The sequence below is a fragment of the Dermochelys coriacea genome, chromosome 7 (assembly GCF_009764565.3).
Source record: "Dermochelys coriacea isolate rDerCor1 chromosome 7, rDerCor1.pri.v4, whole genome shotgun sequence".
NCBI classification, from domain to species: Eukaryota; Metazoa; Chordata; order Testudines; family Dermochelyidae; genus Dermochelys; species Dermochelys coriacea.
Window position 1 is genome coordinate 10,481,024 of NC_050074.1, and position 26,361 is coordinate 10,507,384.

The 26,361-nt window shown below is 42.0% G+C and overlaps 1 protein-coding gene across 23 annotated transcripts in view; it reads right to left on the minus strand.

Moving 5' to 3' along the window:
- Positions 1–26,361, minus strand: part of FOXP1 (forkhead box P1) — a 510,145-nt gene that overhangs the window by 413,826 nt on the left and 69,958 nt on the right. The window lies entirely within an intron of this gene.

The window sequence follows — 26,361 nt, forward strand, 5'->3', positions numbered from 1 at the left end:
CTTTTGTGAGCTACAGCTCACTTCATCGGATGCATCATGAAGTTGACAGATTTCCACTCTATACGGCTAAATTCAGTGCCTTGCATAATGACAGGTTTCAGAGTAGCAGCCGCGTTAGTCTGTATTCGCAAAAAGAAAAGGAGTACTTGTGGCACCTTAGAGACTAACAAATTTATTAGAGCATAAGCTTTCGTGAGCTACAGCTCACTTCATGCATCCGATGAAGTGAGCTATAGCTCACGAAAGCTTATGCTCTAATAAATTTGTTAGTCTCTAAGGTGCCACAAGTACTCCTTTTCTTTTTGCGAATACAGACTAACGCGGCTGCTACTCTGAAACCAGTTAAAACCATGTTTCATTTACATGAAACCTCATGCCATGAGACCGTTTAGGACAAGCTAACAGAGTCTGCAGCTGTTCTCTATGTAGTGCTTTGGATTCCTGTTACAAAGCATGGAGTTAGGGTAAATACTGCTGGTTAAGACAGAAGATCGCTTCAAATAGCACCAGCCCAGTGCCACTGAACTTTGACAAGGTTTCAGCGCAGCCTCAAACATGAGCACAAATCCATCAAACAATTTTGGGAGCCTCGCTCCTGGCCTTGGTATAGAATAAATGCAGACACAAATATCTGCTATGCAGCTCTTTTTCCAGCACGTGGAGTAAGCAGGGTTGGACCACACCCCAGAGAGCAACTCCTCACAGAGAAGCAAGAAGTCTCTTCCTAGGGCTTTGCAACTTTAAGTGGACAATTTGGCTCAAAGCTAGTAGGAAATGGTATTTACTCTTCAACAGCCCAATCGTGAATCTACTGGTGCATGCAGAACTCCCCCTAAAGTCATATAGACCAGTTAACAATTAGGATCTAAACGGGAATGATTTGGGTAGGATTTCCCCCCCTCCTCATGTACTCAGTAAGGTTGTTTTTTTTTTTAAGCTGATTTTCAATGAACACATTGGGCCAGATCCTGAGTTGATGTAAACTAGCATTGCTTATCTGTTCCATTGTTTCCTATTTGTGTTGTTTTATGTTATTGAGAACAGCTCTACTCTTAGTGACAGGCACGTATTTTATTAATCAAAATGTAAGGGGTTTTTTTGTTTGTTTTTAAAGACGTTATCTGAAGTTTCCTGGTATAGGGTCTTGGAGCTCAAGATTGACTACTCTTGAGAGAGCTAGGTAGTTTGCATAGCAGTTACAAATGGAGCAACACACCAGGTTTCACTATTATTTTAGCCAGTTTAACTATACAACATACTTTAAAGTGAAAAAAAAGAACCAACTGGATTTCATTTTGGAAGAAAATCTTTGTCAGTAAACATGGCCGAGAAATGCCAGAAAATAGTTTGAGATGCTTGCTGAAAATTTGAAAAATGTTAAGCCAGCTTTGCCACCTTTAGCAGTGAACTATAAAGCTAATCATATATTTGTGGGGGTCCTTAATGTGGACCAGATGGAGCTATACCACGTACAAATAAAAAACAGGCTCTATTTGGTGGGCTGGTTTGAATTTTACTTCATTGGATAAATGTGGAGGACAAAGTTACCAAGTAAGTTATTATTTTGAATAAACTGTGAAGCAATTAACATGAAATCAAGTACGTTATTTTGGCCTACTGATTTTTAAATCCCACACAAAAAATTTACTGAAATTTAAAGGTAAATCTAAAATCTATTTACTTTCATAAAAATGAGTTGAAACCATGTTCGGATGCAACACCTGTTCATGAGCCCCCATGTCCATTGGCATGGTCTGAAAAATCACATTCTCCTCAATGGATTTGGTAAGTGATTTTTCTCCCTTGTTGCTTTACTGCAACTCACACAGTTAAAGCAGGGGAAACTGACTACAAAAGGGAAACAATTAAACTGACTAGACAAAACCTGCTACTAAATTTATAAGGTAAATAAACTAAGAAGAAAAATCTTTAATCTTTTCATTTATATTTATGTACTTGTTCTGATTTAAAAGATACATACAAGAATACTTCTCCTAGACTCTAGGCGCCATTACCACCAATTAAAGTACAATTCCATAAACAATGCAATTATAACAGCAGTGCATCTCCACTAGCACTAGTCAGCAAAAAAAGTTAAAACACTTCCTACTCCTTGAATTCCCAAAGGAAACTCCACCCCAGCTGCCTCAATCAAAAAGGCAGACTTAACAGAGTGTCTGCAAAGTTAAGCTAGCAATCCTAGGGGTGACTTGTAGGAAGAATAAGTAAAACAATTCCAGACATGAGGGTGATTGTAAACTGACTGGTTTCTTTAATACAATTTTTCCCCAAATGATGATTTTCTGCAGAGATTATGTTTTCAGTTTTAGGATGTTGAATGTTAACTGGCTCTAAATGAGGGGGGTGGGGGGGAGGACAACTTGAGACCTAGGTCTCACTTTAGCACAGCTACTCCTGATACACATTACTTCTGATACACATGCAGGCTACACAGGAGCAGTAACTCCTGCACACCCTGCATTAGGTTGCTAAGGGTTTCCTCACTTCTTAGGCCCTGAACCTGCAATTCATGTTGGTTCCTTGTGCCTGCACAGAGCCTTGGTGGCTTCCAAAGGCCTGTGTTACGAATTCAGGACCTTACTGAGTATTTTCCTTACACAGCACACCGTCTTCCTATAACATCATGTTTCCTGCATACAACATATGCTTTTTTGGGCCAAACTTGGCACTTATTTGCATCTGTACAACCCCGATAAAGTCAGTGAGCTTGGGTAAATGTGGCTGAAGAAAGAATGCGTGCCTTTTTTTAATTTTGGGTCGATAAAAGCCAAATGGTTAGTTTTTACTTCTAACTTGGGAATGGTTTTTGCTGCTCCCCCCTCCTCAATTTATATAACAGCCCCACTTCACTGGTGCCTCAGCACTGCATTCAAGGGGGCTAATTATGGGCTTAAAGTTAGGCACACGCTTACACACCTTGCTGAAACAGGGCCAAGGCCAGCAACCTTCAAAAATGCAGAGTCTGAAATGTGTAAATTATCCAAATACCCTATGTATGTTGAAAATGGGTGTTTTTCAAGTACAGAATCATGGTTCAGCTAAGGCAACTGGAGCCCCAGACTGGCATATTTCCTCTAGGAGATCTTTTCTCTGTCCAAGTTAGCAACATTTTGCTCCCCAAAACACAGGATGAAAAATTCAACTCTTGGTTAAATTCACAGATTAAATTCAATCTGTGAAACTGTCAAAAAACTGTCACATAATGACCACCCTATATCGGAAACCTACTGACCGCTATTCCTAGCCAAATGCCTCTAGTTTTCATCCAGATCATACCACACGATCCATTGTCTACAGCCAAGCTCTACGATATAACCGCATTTGCTCCAACCCCTCAGACAGAGACAAACGCCTACAAGATCTCTATCATGCATTCCTACAACTACAATACCCACCTGCTGAAGTGAAGAAACAGATTGACAGAGCCAGAAGAGTACCCAGAAGTCACCTACTACAGGACAGGCCCAACAAAGAAAATAACAGAACGCCACTAGCCATCACCTTCAGCCCCCAACTAAAACCTCTCCAACGCATCATCAAGGATCTACAACCTATCCTGAAGGACGACCCATCACTCTCACAGATCTTGGGAGACAGGCCAGTCCTTGCTTACAGACAGCCCCCCAGTCTGAAGCAAATACTCACCAGCAACCACACACCACACAACAGAACCACTAACCCAGGAACCTATCCTTGCAACAAAGCCCGTTGCCAACTCTGTCCACATATCTATTCAGGGGATACCATCATAGGGCCTAATCACATCAGCCACACTATCAGAGGCTCGTTCACCTGCGCATCTACCAATGTGATATATGCCATCATGTGCCAGCAATGCCCCTCTGCCATGTACATTGGCCAAACTGGACAGTCTCTACGTAAAAGAATGAATGGACACAAATCAGACGTCAAGAATTATAACATTCAAAAACCAGTTGGAGAACACTTCAATCTCTCTGGTCACTCGATTACAGACCTAAGAGTGGCTATACTTCAACAAAAAAGCTTCAAAAACAGACTCCAACGAGAGACTGCTGAATTGGAATTAATTTGCAAACTGGATACAATTAACTTAGGCTTGAATAGAGACTGGGAATGGATGAGTCATTACACAAAGTAAAACTATTTCCCCATGGTATTTCTCCCCCCCACCCCACGCCCCACTCCCCACTGTTCCTCAGATATTCTTGTTAACTGCTGGAAATAGCCTACCTTGCTTGTCACCATGAAAGGTTTTCCTCCTTTCCCCCCGCTGCTGCTGGTGATGGCTTATCTTAAGTGATCACTCTCCTTACAGTGTGTATGATAAACCCATTGTTTCATGTTCTCTGTGTGGGTATATAAATCTCCCCTCTTTTTTCCACCAAATGCATCCGATGAAGTGAGCTGTAGCTCTATGTAGCTCACCTTATGCTCTAATAAATTTGTTAGTCTCTAAGGTGCCACAAGTACTCCTTTTCTTTTTGCGAATACAGACTAACACGGCGGCTACTCTGAAACCTGTCAAAAAACCAGATGTTCATTCTCCTTTAGGTGCAAAGCTCAACACAGATTTTAACTATGGAACCACTGGGGCTTCTCCATAAGGATCTTTTCCAAAGCACATTCAAGGAAAAGGAACTCCTATGGGGAAGAGATGAGATTTATAAATAGTCTATGTACAGAACTACTCATTTACCTTAATAGTTACACTTTCTGCCTTCCAAGCCACAAATGTAACTATCAGTAACTTCCTTAAAAGATGTTTGTCAACTTCTGCCATTCACAGATACACAGGAATGAAAAAAGGTATACATACCTAATGGGATGCACAGCTGTCATCTGTTGTGACATGTATTTCATTTTATTCAATATATAATGGCAGAGCTGTTTAATTCATTCAACAGAAGATTCCTTCCAAAATGACATACCAAGCAATGTCCAAATAAGCATTAATAATTCAGTGAATTGATCCCATCTAGATGGTTTTCAGAGAGAGAAAGGTTCTTCCCTCCCGTTTGAAAATATCCCCATAGTTGGAAAACAGAAGCAGAAGTTAAATCTATTGACTGCTGTATAATATACTGGGTATAGCTGAAAAAGCAGGCCCACACTGTGTAGCATGTCCATCCTTGCATTCCATAGATTTCAGCGCTACATCAGCGGATTGTAGCAGCAGATGGTGAAGTGGAAGAACTAAACATGAATAGTTTTTCCCATTTTTCAAAGGTATATGGTAAATTCTTCACCATGTTTTACAGATATGCACAAATTTCCTGATAACACCAGCTACACAATACAAAGACATCTGTGGCCATTGTTATATAATTCACATTTTTACATCATTTACCAAATAACTTTAGCTCTAATGAAGAGGGCTATTTCCAGGATAGATATTTTTAAAAAAAAAAATCTGTTACTAACACAAGCCTAATAAGACAAGCAGCAGACTTAAGGATTCAACTTTAAACTTGCATGGGAAGCACCCCATGTATGAACAAGTGAGGATAAAGAATATGGTCAAAGCGGATTAACAATTGTTCTCACATACTTTTATGGCTTATTGTTTTGAATCATTTTGAAAGTTTCTTGAAACAAAAAAAAAAGCTTTCCAACCCATTAGCCCAATAGGTTTGGTCTCTCATGTATGCCAACTGGCCAGGACTTTGCAAATACAAACCCACTCCACCTTCACGCGACACATCACTTGGACTCAGGAGTCAGTGGCAATCTGCTCGTGCACCTCAACAGCTTCCATGGGATGTACTCCTCATCACACCAAGTTTTCATTCTCCCATGGCATCAATTTCAGCTAAAAATCCTGTTGCTCAAGATGGCAGCAAAGAAAGCTTGTAAAAATCACAACCATGTGCCACTAACAAGAAGGCTGACCAAGGAATTCAAATAATATTGAAAACCACAATAATTAACTGTTTGGGCCCTGATCCTGTAATCGGATCCATGTGGATGGATCCTGCACCCACATGGAGCTATCGTGAATTTAATAGGGCTCCGCACAAGCATGTGGATCTGCCTGCAAAGATCTGCTCACAGGATTAGAATCACAGAATTATAGGACTGGCAGGGACCTGGAGAGGTCATCTAGTCCAGTCCCCTGCACTCATGGCAGGACTCAATATTATCTAGACCACCCCTGACAAGTGACTAAGCTCTTATAACCCAACACTTTCACAGCAGAGGTTTCTATGATCATTAGTGCTATACAGGTGTATTACGTTTCTTAGACAAGTAAAAAGACACAATCCCTGTCCCACAGAGCTTCCAATCAGTGGGCTCAATCCTGCAAGTAAGTGCCTTCAACTGCTATGGACTTCAGTGACCGCTGATGTGCTCAGCACTTCAGAAACAGCACCCAAAACACTTCCAGAGCAGACCCTACATGTGACAGATAATCTATCATGGATAAAGAGATGGAATGGAAACAGAAGACAGAAGGAATTGCTCGGGACTGCTCAGGACAGACAAAAGTCAGATCACACTTGTACACCAGACAAAGCAGTAACACATACAAGAGAGACAGAATGTAATGCTAGAGATGAGACTAGCAAAGCATAGCAAGCTGAGTTTTAAGGATATGAAGGAGGCATGAAAGGGCATATGACTTACTGCAGGTCTTCACTACCTGCCAGATCGGCAGGTAGAGATCGATCGATTTATCGCGTCTTGTCTAGATGCGATAATTGATCCCCGAACATGCTCCCCATCAACTCCAGAACTCCAGCTCGTGAGAGGTGGAAGCGGAGTCGACGGGAAGCAGCAGCGGTCGACTCGCTGCCGTCCTCACAGCCAGGAAAGTCGACCTAAGATGCGCCGACTTCAGCTATGCTATTCACGTAACTGAAGTTGCGTATCTTAGGTCGACCCTCCCTCCTCCCCCATAGCATAGACCAGGGCTTACAGAAAGAGAGAGGTTCCAGATATAGGGAATAGCAGGAAGACCAACTGAAATAAGGAGACAAAGGAAGCTCAGAAGAGGAGGAGCTAGCAAAGTGGAGACCATTGCTGCATGTTTGGCAAGTATAAGATTAGTGCATTTCTATTTAAAGTGTTATCAGTTTACATCCTGTATTACGAAAGCAGAACAACAGTATTGACAGCCTGTCAATATTAATAGGACTGTCTAATGGTATATCAATACTAATCTAACTTCTGTTATCTGCTAGGCTACAGGGATTTTTCTGAAAATACAGGACAAGGGGGGGGGAAATCACAGCAGTGAAATAATACAGAAGATAAGCCACTAATTTGGCTTCCCAGCCATTAGTTAGTTGCACACGTGTAGTTAAGGGATGGGGGTGGAGGGTGGGAGGAAGGTATGTATTTTTTTTTTAAATGTTCCACACTCTTTACCATGTCTTCCCTTGCTTTCACTTTTCTTTTCAGAAAATCTCTAGACCAGCATTTTTCCAAAGTGGGAATATCCACACACTCGGAACTAAGGATGTCAGCCATTAGGCAATAGGCAATTACAGAGTTGGATGGATGGATATTTGCATTTTTGTTGTAAGGTTAATTCACTAAAGTATTCATAAACCAATGACCTGACTTGAGATGTGGCTGAAGAGCCACATGTCAGGAAGTATTCTTTATATTGCATACAACAGACACTTTTCAGAGATGATTAAATAATAAAGCCAAATTTCTTGAACATTGTACTGAGTGGTGATGTTTTATTTACACACCAAGTCATGATACCCATCAAGATGCCCTATGGGGTAGATGCAGATTATATGAAGATCTCAGGAGGACATCATGGCATCATTCAGGAGCATCAAGTTCTGCAAGAATTGATTTTATACTGCCCATGTGGATTTTACTAAGCACCACCCGTACCACTGACATCATGGTTTCCGTAGGAACCAGTCTACTTTATAGAGGAAGGCACAAAGGAAAGGTCAAAACTGAACTAATTATGTGAATATTCATTATTAATACTGTTAAAATAGCCTATTTTTCATTTTTCTGTAGAGGGAGGACGAGCAACATCTAGTTACCATCAAGCAATTCTATCGAAGAGCTGAGCAAATGTGAGAACTGTGTTAAAAGGTGTGACACCTGGTTGTATTTCTTTAGTCCTACTGTGTTTGAGAGGTTAAATGGACCTGCTACAAAGTGGAAATGAGGGAGGGCAGGGAATCTTATCCTTCTATTAAAAAAATTAAATTAGATGATTTATGGCTCGCTTGCATTTTGAGAGAGGAGAGAGAGGAAAAGGGAGAGAGAGAGAAAAAATGAATTCTTTTACCTCACTGTGTTCCATCATGTGGCACCAAGACAGACCAATGGGTGAGCCTTCCTCATGCATAAATCAATCAGTGAACTAGCCGACTTCCCCAGCTGAGAACGTACCCTGCTGGAGAACAGTTAGTTAGCCTGAGCCCAATCTTCCACTAGGGCTTTCTGGATGGGTATTCAGAATGGTGTGCCCACATCTGGAGTAAGAAGAATTGGGGGGAAAGCACAAAAACAACAGGGGAAGCCAGGTGTTATAAGACCTGGCAGAAGATCTGTCTCTCTGGAGTGGCCACCACCAGCTGGCTGAACAAAGAGATGGACTCACCCATTTCTCCATACTGTTGGCTAAATCATGGTTGAGGATGAAAACCTACTAATATAAAACTAGAAATTCAAAACTAAGCAGCACTTCTGATCGCCCCATCTTTAAAAAAATAAATAAATAAAGATACTAGATATGGAAAAGGTACAGGAAAGAGCAACAAAAATAATTAAAGGGATGGAACAGTTTAGAGATTTAAAAGATTGGGACTGTTCAGCTTGGAAAAGAGATGACTGGGTTCAAAAAAGAATTAGATAAGTTCATGGAGGCTAGCTCCATCAATGGCCGTTAGCCAAGATGGTCAGGAATGCAACATCATGCCCTGGGTGTCCCAACGCCTCTGACTGCCAAAAGCTGGGAGTGGACAATAGGGGATGGGTTACTCAATAATTGTGCTGTTCTGTTCATTCCCTCTGAAGCAGCTGGCATTGGCCACTGTTGGAAGATGGGATATTGAGCTAGATGGACCATTGATCTGACCAGTATTGCCGTTCTTATGTTTCTATATTACACATACACCCTTACTTTTGAATAGATCTTTTCTTCAGAACATGCCTGTTTCAGTCACATGGATTATTGTTAATTGGTGGCTGTGAAGAAGTTATGCCTGTCAAGTTGTTTGCAGAATTCTAGCACAAGGCGTAAGGAACTGAGAGAACTAGGAAAAGATGCTTCTTCCTCTTTCAAATGCAGGGGACTGCAACTCTGAACAAATCATAGTTTCAGGCACTTAGGGCTGGAGCTAAAAAAAGTACCTTCAGAAAAGAAACAAAAAAGTGAAAAACCATCAGGCAAGTGAAGCAAGGGAGAAAAAACTTTTCTGGGGAAGATAACCCAAGAGGAGTAAAATAAATTTTTTAAAGGATCAGAATAAAAATTAAAAGTAATTGGATAAGGATTAGTTTAAGTGAGGTAGCTTATACTGGGATTGGATAGTTAGCTCAAACCAAGCAGAATATATGGGGAAAGAAACTGGAAAGAAATCAGAACACATCCTGTTGATCAATTAATTTATTTTCTTAGTTAGCAAATTTAAGCTAGCTCTTGGTGGTGCTGCTGCTCAGTCCCTACCACTATTAGGGCAACCCTTGCCAATACTAGAGACGAGTGCCCAGGCCGGATCCACAGGGCAGTACAACTTTCTCCTGGCCACAGGAGGTTTGACTTTTTATTTTAAAGCTCCAAATCTAGCCACTGGAATTTAATCTGTGTGGATAACATTTCCAAGAGAATCCATTAATTACTTTCCCCCTTTATAGAATGGGAAGCACACAGAATTCAGAGGGCTAAAGGATCCTGGCATCACAGCTCAGCAGCCTTAGAAGCTGTGTCTGTCCAGACCTGGACCATAATTAAAATTAGATAGGGACTGAATATAGTTAAGGAGCCTTCTGAATCCCCCCCCATACACACACACAACCTTAGGAAGCAAACCTGGTTATTAAAGAAGCTGTATCTTTTCGATCCTGATTCTTGTCTTTCTGATTCCTCTTCTCGCTTCTACAGCGCCCATCAGATCTACCTCTTCTTCCTTCTCCTCCCCTCCCCCACCTCTTCCCAATCTCTACACTCCACCATGCCAAACCTGTATCCTGCACTCACATCCACTTCCCCCGTGTTTCTAAGGACTTTTGCCCCAGTCCTGGTCTTCCCTCCATCCCCATCCTCATCACCTCCTCATGCAACCTTCCTGTCAACATATCCACTTCTGCTGGTCCCTCCCGTTCTAGCCTCAGACCACGAACGAGATCCATAAAGCGACCAGAGTTTCATGGAAGTCACAGCTCGTCACTTGACTAACCACTGCCAGACAGGAGTGATTTGTAGGCATCATGGCAAAAAAACCTTTTGCGAGAGTGAGGCACAACCTTAAGGTATTATTGATGAATGAACATGAAATGATACATGGGTTTAAAAGTCGTAAGTGACCTTTGAGTCTCGTCTAAGCTGATCAAACCTCATTTGTTAGATGGACACTTGACGGGAATGTTTGAAAATATGAAGTTTATATTAAGCAAAGTCTGTTCTTTCTTAGTTGCTGTTCACTTCCTCCTGCAGTTTGCTGTACAGTAGAATACCTGGAAATATAATTACATTCATTTTTTATTAAAAAGTTATGGGTCACTGCTAGTATATGTTAAAAGGTGCAGTTTTGTTGTTTTTCATTATGTAATTATTTGCTTCATTGCTTTTCAGCTGGTTTTTGTTGTGGTGAGAGGTGGTAAACTAAGAAAAACCACTATTCTGGACGGGTTTCAGAGTAGCATCCGTGTTAGTCTGTATTCGCAAAAAGAAAAGGAGTACTTGTGGCACCTTAGAGACTAACAAATTTATTAGAGCATAAGCTTTCGTGAGCTACAGCTCACTTCATCGGATGCATTCGATGAAGTGAGCTGTAGCTCACGAAAGCTTATGCTCTAATAAATTTGTTAGTCTCTAAGGTGCCACAAGTACTCCTTTTCTTTTCACTATTCTGGAGACAGTGTAGGGGCAGGCTATTGTACTCTTGTGGAACGAAACCAACTCCTTCTACCTTTATTTAAATGAAGTGCCGAAATAGGGTGTACACTTCCGGATAAACAACTGACAGTTTGCTGTTTTCAGGTGCTGCAAGCACAATCTATAGCACCAGCAACAGCTACCACTCATTAAAAAAAAAAAAGTTAACCACCACCAAACAGTTCAAGAAAACAAGAAAGTTAGAAGCAATGATTGCCTCACTGCTAAGAGACACACAGAACTGCTTTAAAACAAATCCACAAGTCAACTTTAGTTCTTTCTTCTCCACCAGTGCTTAATACCCTTTTAAGTAATGGTGATACTCAGCCAGGTGCAAAGGAACAGCAAAAACCCTTAAGACCACACCACTGTGTGAGCAAAGCAGCTGCCCAAAGGGCTTCACATATCAATGGAGGTCTCCAAGGAGCTCCAAATAAGCTGCACAGCATGGGCTACTAAAAGTGGGCAGGTGGCAAGAGCAGGTGGGCTAAACTCTCAGAGATTACACAGAGGAGCAGCTGGGGAGGGTGACTGTGTTGCAACCTCACAGCCTGCCTCCGGGCAAGGAAGCAGTGAATTCTGTTTTCTTCTTCCAGTCCCGCTTGATGGACACATTTTGAGTTATGAGAATAAAATTAAGGCATTTTAGATTTCTATCAAGAAGTATCCAATTTAAAATGCTCGCAAAAGGTGGGGTCTTCTTTTCCACCATGCATTTTTCCACTTTCCCTCACCCTCCAAATTCATATGGTTTTATCCTTGCCTCTGCAATCACTGCCATTAGATTTCATCCATAAGGGAGGAAAAGGAGCAAATTTTCCATCTAAGACTTTTTCCAAAACCCAACAGAGACTGTAAAGATTCCCACTACTTCAGTGGAATTGGTATATATAGATATAGATATATAGATTGAGTTGGGCAATAACCACCACTGGTACAATTCTGCTGGTTGGAGGAAAGAGCTGGATGTAGAAGTCCTGCCCAGGTGATAGATGTACACACACACACACACACACCCCTCTGAAAAACCATAAAGCTGTACTCTGCATGGGACTCCCATCAACTGCAGAAGAGTTTGAGAGCAGAGTGAGATTGGAGCAGTGGATGCAGACTGGCTCCACTAGCCCCCTGAGGACAGAGCATCCTTGCATAAAGTTTGAGGAGGAAGGTTTTGCTCCCTTCTTCTACCCAGAGTGGGAGACATACTTCCCTTTGTCTTTGCTTTGCCTCTCAGGTTTCCAATCACAAGAGAAATTATTAGCTGGAAATGACAAGCCTGGGACACAGAATAGACAATAAGTGAACAGCTAATGCCACAGCTAGTTCTGAATACAAAAATTCCTCCTATTAAAAGACAGGTTATAGATTATTAGTATGATTTTTTTAAAAAAATCTATAACCAAACAAACAACATAACTAAAAAATACTGTACGTGATTTACTTCTGTTTAGCATTCACCCAAAGCATCACAGCATTTATTGTAACCACAGAGTAGCTTCATTCATTTATCATGTTTATTCCTTTAAGCATGCCCCCAATGATTATTTTCCCAGCACTTGTCTGCTAAGATTGGTTTTAATGGAACAGGTCCGTTGTTTTATTAGGAACTCATTTTGCCTAGTTTCTCTATTAAAGCAGAATTCCATAGGTGCATAGAACCTTCATTTTTCACTAGACACTTTGTTCATGCAGTTTTAAAAGGCACATGATCATCAGCATTCAGCTGTGCAATTAGTCATCCAAGCCTGTTCCACCGCTTTGGCTGAGGGTAACACCACTTTCCTGCACCCTATTCAGAAAGCAGGTGATGAGTGCCAGCGATCTGGGATCCCCCAGGACTTCCCCACTCAGAAGCCTTGCACTGATCAGAGCAGATGTTGCTCCTTCCACAGTTACTAATCCTACACACCATCCCAGGTGATGAGCAAGTTTCCTCTCCAATCAGTCCAGCCCTTGACAACCCAAGAAATGAGTGTCCAAGTTCAGAACTGAAACCACAGGCACCTGGCATGATGTTACAATAAGGCTGCCCCATCTCAGTACACTTCTAATGCTTTAAGAAGGGGGGGGGGGGACAACATTTTTCTATTGAATTTTTTTCTACACAAGTGCATCTCTAATGAACCCCTGTAAAAGTTAAAACTTGCATTCAGTAATCATATGCAATTGAAACATCATAAAAATGAAAAGTCAAGAAACTATATGTGGGCTGCAATGACTTGTCTTATTGTATTCATTCCCTTAATAAATATATCTTAAAATAACCTTGCAGTCACACATTTGCAATATAAAAATAACTTTGGATTCAAATTATTAAATAGGTAATTTAATAGAACCAAATCTGAAATGTAGGATGCTGTGCGACTTTATGATACAAGAATATGATGATTTTAGCCAACGTTATTTTTCTTTTTTGCATTATCTTTGTGTTTATAATAATACTACATCCACATAACCCTGACACTCCAGTCACCTTAGTAACAAACAAATGTAACATTCATGTATAATTGAAATCCCAATTGGGTATTTGATTTAAGTAAAACAAAAAGATTTTTCTTCCTCCCACTCTGCTGCCTTTTTCTTAGTCACACACACATACAAGCTGAAGTGATTTTAACAGATATATTTGTACAGGATAAAATCCACAAAGTTGAAGCACTTAATTCTAATTTCCCACAAAATGGAAACAAATGTAACAGGTTAAGAAAGCCACTATTCTAAAAAAAGAAACAAAATTACTTAAATTCTGGCTTAACACAGCTTGTCAAATTCACACCATCAAGTAAGGGCCAAAATTTAAACCAGCAACCAAAAGCAATTGATATAAGTCAGCTGTGATCACAGGAGCACTGAGCTAGCAGCACAGAATGAGCAGAGTATTCTGTCCCCAATGCCAGCCCATGCTAGGGCTTGCTAAACAGGGATTATTATTAATATTAATCAGACCCATAGCACTAGAGGTTAGGGTGCTCTATAGATTGTGCAGATTAAGTTCTTGATTGTGGGTTCAATTCCTGCTTCGCAGAACTTTTTAAATGTTATTCAGCTTAATGATTTCTAAGAAGGGACAGAAAAAACCCCTTTGCTAGTGCCAGGGGTGAGGAGGTCAGATCCCCTCCCCTATATAGGGGGACAGGAGAGGGCAAGGGAAGTCCTGATTACAGCATTTTAACAAATGCACTTAGACAAAGCATTTTAAACTGTCACCAAGGATTAATAGGAACTACCAGGCAGACCAGAGCAATCGTCTATATATCTCTGTAACCTGTATTTTAACCGTGTCCAGAATTAGATGCTTCAGAGGAAGGGATAAGAAAGCCATTTGTAGACAGCTGTTTATGAAATAACCTGCACTTAAGGGAGGATTCATCCTAACCCCTTCAGTTAGAGGCTGACTTTGTCCTGAAGCATGCAGGTTTCTATCCCTTCTAGCTTTAAACAAGACTCATATTTAATGTAACTGTAGATGTTGATTATCCGAACACTTCTCATCCTTTTCTTCAAGCTCATCCACTTCTTGATCTCAACAACATGCAGTGGCCATATTCACTATACAATGGCCGGGGGGGGGGGGGGGTATTTCCTTTCATCAATTAAAAAAAATTCACTCTCTTTTAGTGTCATTGAATGGTCTTTTGTTCTTGTGTTATTAGAAAAGATAGCTAACAGCACCCTATTTACCTCCTCTTTGCAGTTCATTATATTGTATGCCTGGATCATTGCCCTTCTTATTCAACACCCCCAAGCTTTTCAATTTCTCCTTCAATGGAAGTCTCTCCAGACCAGTCTTTTTTGGTGCCAGTCTCTGCTCTGCCCCGCTCCGCCCCACTCCCCCCTACCAATTGTAGCTTGGACTTTTGTTTAATTTTAAGATAGGTTAATCACAAGAGACCACAGCATTCCAGGCCATACCACTGATTTATGGAATGGCATTATAGATTTTTCTGTCCCATTCTTTATACACGCTAACATTTTATTTGCTTTTTTTGCCTACTGTTGCTCACTGAAGAAAAGTTTGCCACAACTCAATGGACAGTGGCACTTGGGTCTTTTTCCCTGAGTGGTTGCAGTTCATTTAGAACCCAGCAATATCTAGGAATACTTCAAACTATTCCTTCCAATGTGGATTACTTTGTATTTGTCAAAAGGGGAATCTCGTATGACATCATGCTGCCATGTTCACCTAGCTTTTCTTAAGTCTCTCTGAAGTGCAATGGAATTAATCTCCCCCAAAATGTGACTACACCAGAAAATGAGAAGGGACAGGGAGTTGAGAGAATGGTAAGAAGTCATGAGTAGACAGACCCCTAGACAAGGAGGGAAAACAATTCTGCAAGACCAAAACTGGCTTTATTGGGTGGCCTTCAAAAATTGCGGATGGCTTGCTCAGGATAGGAAACCAGCTGTGTAACTGTGGAATCAAGGAGACCTGAGGAGCTTCTACATGTTCTGCTACTAGAGTCGTAGAGCTTAAGAGCTGAGCAAACCCCAGCTCTTCACTACCCCAATGATGGGGGTACAGAAAGAGCTAACAAAGCTAACCTATTAAACAAAAGATGTTAAAAAGGAGCACAAGAGATTTTAGAAAATTAGAGGTGAAGGTGCACATCCGATCAACATATTCTGATGTAAAGTGGTTTTATTTTTTCTATGCATTGCACTACAGTTATATTCAGCTTAATTCTGCAGCTGCTCCAATGTCAATGGGAGGGCCATGCAAGGAGCAACTACCAACCCCCGCTCCCCTCCCCCCCCAAAAAAAACCCACAGGACATTTCTGTCAATAGAAACAAGGAATCATCAAAATGCAACTGGCTACAAGTTTCTGTAACAACATACAAGACTCCAAACACGTGGCGTGTAAGGTAGCTGTTGCCATGGTAAACATGCATGTTTAGTGAAAAGTGTTAAATCTTGTATCAGAATCTAAAGCAGCTGCCAAGACACATTTTCACAAGTAGGAGAATTTTTGTCTTTTTAGAATGGAAGGTTTTTCAGCTGACACTGATTTTTCCCTAAAATAAGCTCCCCAGAAGGAAAGCCAATCGCACTGGGGGAGTCCAAAACCTGAATTACTCTACTCCTTTTCTGAATCATCATCGTGTGTGTAAATGCTTTATGGTTCTTTAATAAATCAGATATAGCTACACAAAATAATATTTCAGTGGCAAACTTAATGACCCCAGTAGGAGCACTCAAGGTATTTAAGATTCTAGCTACTGAAACATCAAGGATTAACTTTTCATAATACTATGGGGGAGACAGGCCAAACTTAAAAGAATTCTAAGTTTGACTTCCCTTGGTCAAGTTTTCACAAATGTTAAGATTCACTCCTGACCTCAAATATATGACCATATGTCTGAGGCCAAGGTAGAGACCATAGACAAGCAATGTCTTTTGTTTGCTTTTTGCTCACTGCTTTAAAGGCAACCTAGTATTTTTACCAAAATTCCAGGGGGAAAGTAGAGTTGATTACCTCAAAAATGACAAAAAAAAAACAACCTTTTGTTGCTCTGGTTAGTTTAAAACCTGTTGCACTGACAATGTTCTGAATTTCTTGAAAGGTTTGCAGATACACATGCATATGTACTTCAACCTACCAACCATTCTAGGAGTACATTTCAATTCAGTTTCCTCTAGATATATTTCCCCATACTTGGAGAGCAAAATACCTGATTTTGAGTGGGAGATGAATTATTTCAGAATAAGGGAACATTTTATATTAATCAGCTCTAATTTAGACCAGTGTAAATCCAGGTTAACAAAACTCATACTAATGTACCACAGCAGAATTTGTCCCAAAATCTGAGCCGACTAGACAGAGAATATGATCTGCTCTGACGTTCTACATCTAAAATTAAACACAAAAGGGCAGCTGCCTCATTGCTTAACCGGCATCCTCTATCCATTTAATGGGTCTACAACACACAAAATACAATGACTTCCACTTACATGGCACCATGGAGGCCTTGAAAACAAAGGATCAGATCCTCAGTTGGCATAAATCAAGTTAACTCCATTGAAGACAATGGACCATCAACAGTTTACAATAGCTGAGGATCTGCCCCTTTGTCTGTAGCTTTCTTGACTTCTCTACATTTTCCATCTTCAATAACTAAACACTAGCTTTTGCCTGGGTCATTGCTCCTGTGGCAAGAAATTCCCTGACACACACCACAGGGGGGTCTACTAGTAACCTTTGGTGCCCCACCTAGGTGAAACTTGTGTTGCTCCCAACCTCCATATCACCAATTTCTGGACCTTCTCTTCAGATCTCCTCTCCTAAAGGTTTCCTGTTCCCTTTAGTCAGCAAGCCACTACTTAACTCTTTCACTACTTTCCAACTCTCTCTTCAATTGAACTAGTCTACTACAGTACTTAAATCTTCAGCACACAGTCTCTGCTTTCTTTTATTTCATACAACTCAACATTTTGTTTTCCTCTCTTCCTAAGTCTAACTCTCCCTAAGGTACTTTTTGCGGCAAACTACAGGAAGAACAGCAGTAATATAGGCACTGTGTTCTCAGAGCAGCCATTTGCTAATGTTGTAAGCACAACCAGGATATCAAGGGTAGACTATACAGGAGTAGGCCAAAAAAATGCCGAGATCTAATGGAAAGCTTTATATCTGCCAAGACCCGAGTTACGGGTTCTAGATTTCCCCTAAAACTGGGGATGACATAAACCAGCCACACCAGAATACAAGAAACAAGCCATCACTTTGACGTGCCAGCAATAGCTTTTTTGGTCGTCCTATGAGCTTATTCTTACCTTTTTAGGCCATTAGCCAAACGATCAGCTAAACTATTGATTTTTTTTCTTTTAAAGAGAACATACTGACAATTAAAAAACAGCTTTTACATAAGCACAATGTTTTTCTCTTTTAAAAAAAAATGCATATCTGTACTACCATCATAATAACTGCAGCAGATTGACATGATATGATTGAGTATAATGGCTCCAAGGAGCCATTATGGTCGATCAGTAAATACACTTTTTAAATTGTCTAACTACATATTTACACTTGTCAACTTTCATACACTTCACTGACAGAACTGAAAAGAAATACTGTAAAAAAACCCTAAGAATATTAAACCACAAAAACATTACACAGAAGTAATGTTAAGGTTTGACTTAAACCCACAAACATGGAAATTCCAGGATAAGGCCAAATCTCTACAAATGACACCATCTTTAACTCACTGAATGGTGCCTGAGTTTTTGTTGAAGTCTCCGAAAAGTGAGTAACTAAGCAGTAAGGTAGAAAAGCCCATGTGTTATGATGGCTGAAGACACTTCAGGTGTGCACTGAGCCACGGTGCGGAGTGTTTCCAGTGCATTAAAGAGCAACAATCACATTGTCTGACACGACAATTATTCAAAAGGAAAGGAGTTTAAGCCAAAAAAAGCCTTTTTCCAACATTTACTCAGGCTCAGTTCCCAATTAACTCAATGGGAATTAGTCTTTACTCATTCCTTACTTAGGAAAAAAGTCCCTATTGATTTCATTGGGAATTTTGCCAGCATAAAATACAGAGTAAAGACCTAAGGATTTGATCTTAAACAGGACTGTTGTAAATTATTTAAAGTAAACCAGGAAGAAAAGCTTCCCTATACCAAAGAGTAATTCCACATGGAAACAAATAGGAGGGCAACGTGTTTTTTAAGGGGAAAATAATGAGGGTGGGGTTTCTTTCATTCATAAATTTTGTTCTCTTCTTCAGCTGTAGTCATTTTTTTCCCCCCTCTGAACAGCAGCAGTTGCATTATTGCTTTTGTCAGCGCTTCAGTGGTAACAATAAAAAGCAAAAACCTCAGACATCATTTCTGATTGCAAGAGGGTCAGATCCTGTTGCCTCTCAAGTCAATTGTGCACGGACACTTTGATCATTTAGCTATGGGGCCAAGTACCTGACTAGGTAGAAAAACAACTGCCACTAACTTCACCATGAAGAGAATCAGGCTCAAAGTACATCGTTCATACCAAAGGAACCCAAAATGCTTCAAGGACTGCACTGTGTCCCTGAAGCAGGTTATCAAAAAAGCAGAGGGGTATCTCAGTCTTTTCCAAGGGGTATTCCCCTCATAAATAAGTCTAGGAAAAAGATATGTGAGAGTTCAATCCATGAAGACCTAGAACAACAGGCCTGGGAAGCAATACGGAAGGAACACATTCAAAAGGGCTGGCACAGTGCTCACATCCATTTGAAGTTACCACTTGGTTTTACATTAAAAAACCCCTCAACTATTTGATGACTGCCCAACCATGCTGAACGGACATTACCAATAACTATTTACAACAGGAATTTTCCTGGCAAATAGTCCTCAGCTAAGTTTGTTCATGCACTGAAATCATGAAACAAACAAACTCAAAGCTCTGCTGGAAAGGAATATTAATGGAGTATAAAAGCATTTCAGCTGCGTATTATGCCCCAAGGGGCTTTATCAGCATGATGGTAGAATGACTGCCGGCCTGTGGGAGTAACTTACGTCTCATATTTTCCTACTGAAGGAATCCTTCAGACCCCTTTCCAACCATGTGCAGCAGAGTTAGGACTAAGGGTCTTGTCCTGCATTCCTTGAAGCCAACAGCAAAACTTCCAGTAGCTTCTACTAAGAGGGTAGCCCCTGAGCAGCTCAGAGAACTTTCTCAAGGAATCAAACATTCCCTATGTGGTTTGCCCCATGTCTGTGTATTTTAAGCCATAGTAGGACTACATCTACCAAACTGTGCTGCATTTCTACCAGTGTGTGACTGACGTATCCAGACCAATGAGTAACTGCATCACCCAGCCCTGTAACCTGAGGTGCCCTTTACAAGCCTTGCTGCTCACAAACAGTCTCCAGCAGGTGCGTCACTCCCAGCTAAGTCTGTGTGTGTGCTGCAGCCAGCCACACCTAGGCTTTTACCATCCTTAAAAATTATTACAGGGTGACCCTAACACACTCCTGGTCTCAGATTTCCTCCCCGGAAACTTATGTCCTGTACTGCCCAACCCTCTGCTGGAAAGTATGAATATATTAAGTTCTTTATTTCTTTAAGGGAAGAATATTCACACAACATGTTACCATAAATGGAGTTACCCAGACACTTCAACTTGAACACACTGGATTAGATAAAACAACAGAACAAGTTTATTAACTACAAAGAGAGATTTTAAGTGAGTACAAGCAATGAGACCTAAAAGTCAGAAATGGTTACAAGCAAAAGTAAAAAGGTAAAATGCTTTTTAGTGCCTAACTCAATAAACAATATTAGATTCAAAGCAAAGCTCTCATCCCACATGCTTACACAGTCTTACTGACCAAACTCTTCAGGCCAGGATCCCTCCCACAGAGTCCAACAGCTGCTTCCTTTGTCTCTTCAGGTACTCTGAATGTGATGGGCAGGGAGAGTAAAAGGGGTCCCTTGGGACATTTGCCTCTTTTTTATAGTTACAGTCCCTCTCTTGAAAAACTTTTTCAGGAGACAAAAAGTCTATGTGGAAGAATGTTCCCTACTGTTTTTTTCTACCCGTTTGAACTTCCTTTGTCTTCCCTTGCTGCTTGATGATTCTGTTTACTGCTTAAATGCAAGTTAAGCAGAGCACACATTCCTTTGGCCTGGTCTACACTACAAGTTTGTGTCGGATTTAGCAGCATTAAATCCGAATTAACCTTGCACCCATCCACACAACGAAGCCATTTTTTCCCAACATAAAGGGCTCTTAAAACTGATTTCTGTACCCTCCACAACAAAGGGATTAGCGCTGAAATCAACATCGTGTTTTGAATTAGGGTTAGTGTGGATGCAATTCGAAGGTATTGGCCTCCGGGAGCTATCCCACAGTGCACCATTGTGACCGCTCTGGACAGCACTCTGAACTTGGATGCACTGGCCAAGTGTACAGGAAAACCCCCAGGAACTTTTGAATCTCATTTCCTGTTTGGCCAGGCAAGCTCAGCACAGGTGACCATGCAGTCCCAGAATCGAAAAAGAGCTCCAGCATAAACCGAACGGGAGGTAATGGATCTGATCGCTGTGTGGGGAGAGGAATCCGTGCTATCAGAACTATGTTCCAAAGGACGAAATGCCAAAACATTTCAAAAAAATCTCAGAAGCCATGAGGGACAGAGGCTACATATGGGACACAACACAGTGCCGCATGAAACTTAAGGAGCTCAGACAAGAGTGCCAGAAAACCAAAGAATCGAACAGATGCTCCGGGATAGAGCCCCAGACATGCCACTTCTACGCTGAGCTGCATGCAATTTTTGGGGACGGGGTGGGGGGGGGTGCCACCACTACCCCACTCCTGTCCGTGGATTCCAAAGATGGGATATTCTCCATCATGGCTGAGGATTTTGCAGATTGGGAAGATGAGGACGACGGCGAGCTTTGGGAGAGCACACAACACACCGTTTTCCCCGACAGCCAGGATCTTTTTATCACCCTGACTGAAATACCCTCCCAACCCAATGAAGCTGGAGAAGGGACTCCTGGTGACTGTACCTTTTTAAATATAATACATGTTATAAAAGCAAGTGTTTTTTTTAAATGATTAAGTAGCCCTGAGGACTTGGGATACATTCGTGGCCAGTACTGCTACTGGAAACGTCTGTTAACGTGTCTGGGGATGGAGCAGAAATCTTCCAGGGACATCTCCATGAAGCTCTCCTGGAGGTACTCTAAAAGCCTTTGCAGAAGGTTTCTGGCAAGAGCAGCCTTATTCCGTTCTCCATGGTAGGACGCTTTACCACGCAATGCTAGTAGCAAGTAATCTGGTATCATTGCATGACAAAGCCTGGCAGCGTATGGTCCTGGTGTTTGCTGGCATTCAAGCAACATCTGTTCTTTATCTCTCTGTGTTATCCTCAGCCACGTGGTGGGAGGGGAGGCCATTGGCACCAAACTGTTTGCATTTGACTAGCAGGGATCTTCCCCGATATTAGCCAGGCAGTGGGGGGAGGGGAAAAGCGATCATCCCAGATAATTGGATGGGGGAGGGGGTTAGTTTGGTTTCTGCTGCTGCACGTTAACAGGGAAACTGCAGCAGTAAATGGCCAACTCAACGGGCTTTGCTTGGTATGGGAAAGGGCTGCTGTTATGAAGGTTGCAGAAGCCCAAAGACTATGGCTTACCATGGCCGCCTGCAAGCTGAATTCTGTTGCCCGGCCCTGCGTGTGTGATCTCTAACACCAAAGCCACAGGCACTCAATACAAGATGCAAAATGCGACCTTGTACCAAAAAAAATCACATGTGCTATGTAATGTGAATAGAGTTGTTCACTGTGAAAGAGTCAAGCCATTGTTCTGTAAAATGCATCTTTTTAAATACTTCACTCCCTTTTTTCCCCCTCCAGCAGCTGCAAATGTTTCAAGCCTCCCTCCTCCATCCCAGAGGCTCTCTCAGATAAGGCGGCGAAAAAAAACCACACACACAACAACATGTTCTCTGGGCTCATGCAGTTGTCCGGCACTGACAGAACTGTGTGGAGGGACACAATAGCAAAGTACAGGACAGTGGCCAATGAACATGAGGAGAGGTGGAGGCAGGAAGATCAGAAGAGGCATGAGGAAACGCTGGGGATACTGTGGGATCAAAACGGACATGCTCCGACGTCTGGTGGAGGTTCAGGAACGGCAGCAGGATCACAACTGCTGCTGCAGCCCCTGCTTAACCGTCCTCCCTCCTCTCCAAGTTCCATAGCCTCCTCACCTAGATGCCCAAAAACGGGAGGCTCCAGGCACGCAACCACTCCACCCCAGTAGACAGCCCAAACAACAGAAGGCTGGCATTCAACAAGTGTCCTTTTCCTTCCTTCCTACCCTCCTCTCACACCCCACCCGGGCTACCTTGTGAGTTCTCCCTATTTTTATAATCAATTAATAAAGAATATATGTATTTTTAAACAATAGTGCCTTTACTTCTTTTGCAAGCAAGCTGTGATCAAAGGCGGGAGGATTACAGGGAATTGGAGTCAACCAAGGGGGCGGGTTTTCATCAAGGAGAAACAAACAGAAGTGTCACACAGTACTCTGGCCAGTCATGAAACTGGTTTTCAAAGCTTCTCTCATACGCACCGCTTCCCGCTTTGCTCTTCTAACCGCTCTGGTGTCTGGCTGAGCATACTCAGCGGCCAGGCGATCTGCATCAACCTCCCACCCTGCCATAAATGTCTCCCCCTTACTCTCACAGAGATTGTGGAGCACACAACAAGCAGCAATAACAATGGGAATACTGGTTTTGCTGAGGTCTGAGCGAGCCGGTAAACTGCGCCAGCGACCCTTTAAATGGCCAAATGCACACTCTACCACCATTCTTCACTTGCTCAGCCTATAGTTAAACAGCTCCTGACTACTGTCCAGGGTGCCTGTGTATGGCTTCATGAGCCAGGAAATTAAGGGGTAGGCTGGGTCCCCAAGGATAACTATTGGCCTTTCAACATCCCCAACAGTTATTTTCTGGTCTGGGAAGTAAATCCCTTCCTGCAGACCAGAGTTCCTGAAGATGCGAGTGTCATGAACCTTTCCTGGCCATCCCACATTGATGTTGGTGAAACGTCCCTTGTGATCCACCAGCGCTTGCAGCACTATTGAAAAGTACCCCTTACGGTTTATGTACTGGCTGCCCTGGTGGTCCGGTCCCAAGATAGGGATATGCGTTCCGTCTATAGCCCCACCACAGTTAGGGAATCCCATTGCAGCAAAGCCATCTAGTATGACCTGCACATTTCCCAGAGTTGCTACCTTTGATAGCAGCAGCTCAGTGATTGCATTGGCTACTTGCATCACAGCAACCCCCACAGTAGATTTGCCCACTCCAAATTGATTCCCAACTGACCGGTAGCTGTCTGGTGTTGCAAGCTTCCACAGAACTATTGCCACTAACTTGTGAACTGTGAGAGCTGCTCTCATCTTGGTATTCTTGCGCTTCAGGGCAGGGGAAAGCAAGTCAAAGTGCCATGAAAGTGCCCTTACGCATGCAAAAGTTTTGGAGCCACTGGGAATCATCCCAGACCTGCAACACTATGTGGTCCCACTACTCTGTGCTTGTGTCCCAGGCCCAGAATCGGCATTCCAAGGCATGAGCCTGCCCCATTAACACCATGATCTCCAAATTGCGGGAGAACGTGGTTTTAGAGAAAAAAAAATGTGTTCATGTCCTCATCACCGCGCTGCCGTTGCCTCCTCGTCTGGTTTTTCAGGTGCTGTTCTGCATACACTGCACGATAATGCGCAAGGTGTTTACAATGGTCATAACTGCTGTGGTGAGGTGAACAGGCTCCATGCTTGCTGTGCTATGGTTTCTGCTCCTGCTCGGGCAATCCAGGGAAAAGGACGCAAAACGATTGTTTGCCATTGCTCAGACGGAGGGAGGGGTGACTGACAACATGGCTTGCAGGGTTGGCCTACAGGGAATTAAAATCAATAAAGGGGGTGGCTTTGCGAAAAACACCCCTCAAGGATGAAACTCAAAACCTCAAGGATAGAACTCAAAACTGGGTTTAGCAGGCCATTGATTTCATGGAGTGAGGGAGGAGAAAATGAATACAAAACAAATCTGGTCTATTTCTTGTTTTGATCTACTTCATCTATCTTTATACATCTTGCTGGCAGCAGACTGTGCAGTACAACCACTAGCCATCGTCATCACCAGAGTGCTCTTCTGCTGGCTGCAGATTAAAAGACAATGCACTGCTGGTAGGACTGAATTGCCATGAGACTAAACTTAAAAGGGAAATGACCTGGCTCAGTCACTCCCATGTTTGCCCAGGTGCCCCTGATCACATCGAGGTCGGTTAAAAGAGCACATTGGACTACGTCAATGACAGCTATCAGTCATACTGCACTGTCTGCAGCCAAAAAGCAATAAACTGTTGCTGCATAGCAATGCAGTACCGCGTCTTCCAGCACCCAGGAGACATATGGTGACGGTTAGCTGAGCGGGCTCCATGCTTGCCGTGGTATGGCGTCTGCACAGGTAACAAGAAAAAAGATGCAAAACGATTGCCTGCCCTTGCTTTCGCGGAGGGAGGGAAGGAAGGGGTCCTGACGATATGTACCCAGAACCACCCGCGACAATGTTTTAGCCCCATCAGGCACTGGGATTTCTACCCAGAATTCAAATGGGTGGTGGAGACTGGGATAGCTACCCACAGTGCAACGCTCTGGAAGCCGATGGTTGCCTCGGTACTGTGGACACACTCTGCCGACAATATGCACTTAGAGCATTTGTGTGGGGACAAACAATCGACTGTATAAAAATGCTTTCTAGAAAACAGACTTCTATAAATTCGACCTAATTTCGTAGTGTAAACAAGGCCTTTACTTAGATCAGACCTGTTTGCCAACTTCTGTTTGGATAAGGCTGTGGGGTTTAGAACATGTGTTAATAACATCATATAGGGGAATCTTAACTACACACACACAATGTTGCCACACATACTATTATCAGGACAATACTGACTAGCAAATTATGTGTTTTCAATTATACCTGATATAACATACTTTGTACAAAGATACTTAAATCCTGCTGAAATTGGTGCCTCAGGCCCCCACACTAGCAAGAGAAAGCATTTCATTTGCTACTGGAGGGTGGATTTTTCCAGCTCTGGTTTGAAACAATCCGAAATACTTGTCTTTATTATGTCCTGTTCCCTATATGCCATTTCAGATATGACAGTGCCAAAACGAAATAAAAACTGATGGAAATAAATCAGACTAGGGTTAGAAATGTTAAATATACTTTCTCTAGTGTCCTAAGCTACTCCGATATTTAGCATTAGAAGGTCAGAGAATAAATATTAACTCTCAATTGTGTGCCTCCATACCCTCATGCCTTCTATGCCTGGGTGGGGACTACTTTCCAGCAATCAGAATGCAGGCCTCTCTGAACCCTCCAGACTGCAGAGGCTTTCAATACCTTTGCATTTTAACCCAAGATTCCAAGAACTTTATGTATTGCATCCTTTAGCAGACAACAGATTTTCTATGTTGAATAAAACATCCTCTTACTTCCAATATACAATTTCAGTTATGAAATTAACACAGAAAACTCAAACAACATTCTTGTTCTAATACATTATTGTTTTATTAAAAAAGTTTGTCATATATACTATGAGTAAATACAAAAGTTTATAATGGTACATGAGTTTTACTTTGCCAGTTCCATTTTGGCCACAATTCAGCAAGGTACTTTGGCATACGCCTACCTTTAAATATTTGTAATCCCACTGATTTATGAAATTATTCTGGTGTTTAAAATATAAGCACATGCTTAAGTAGCTTGCTGAACTGGGGT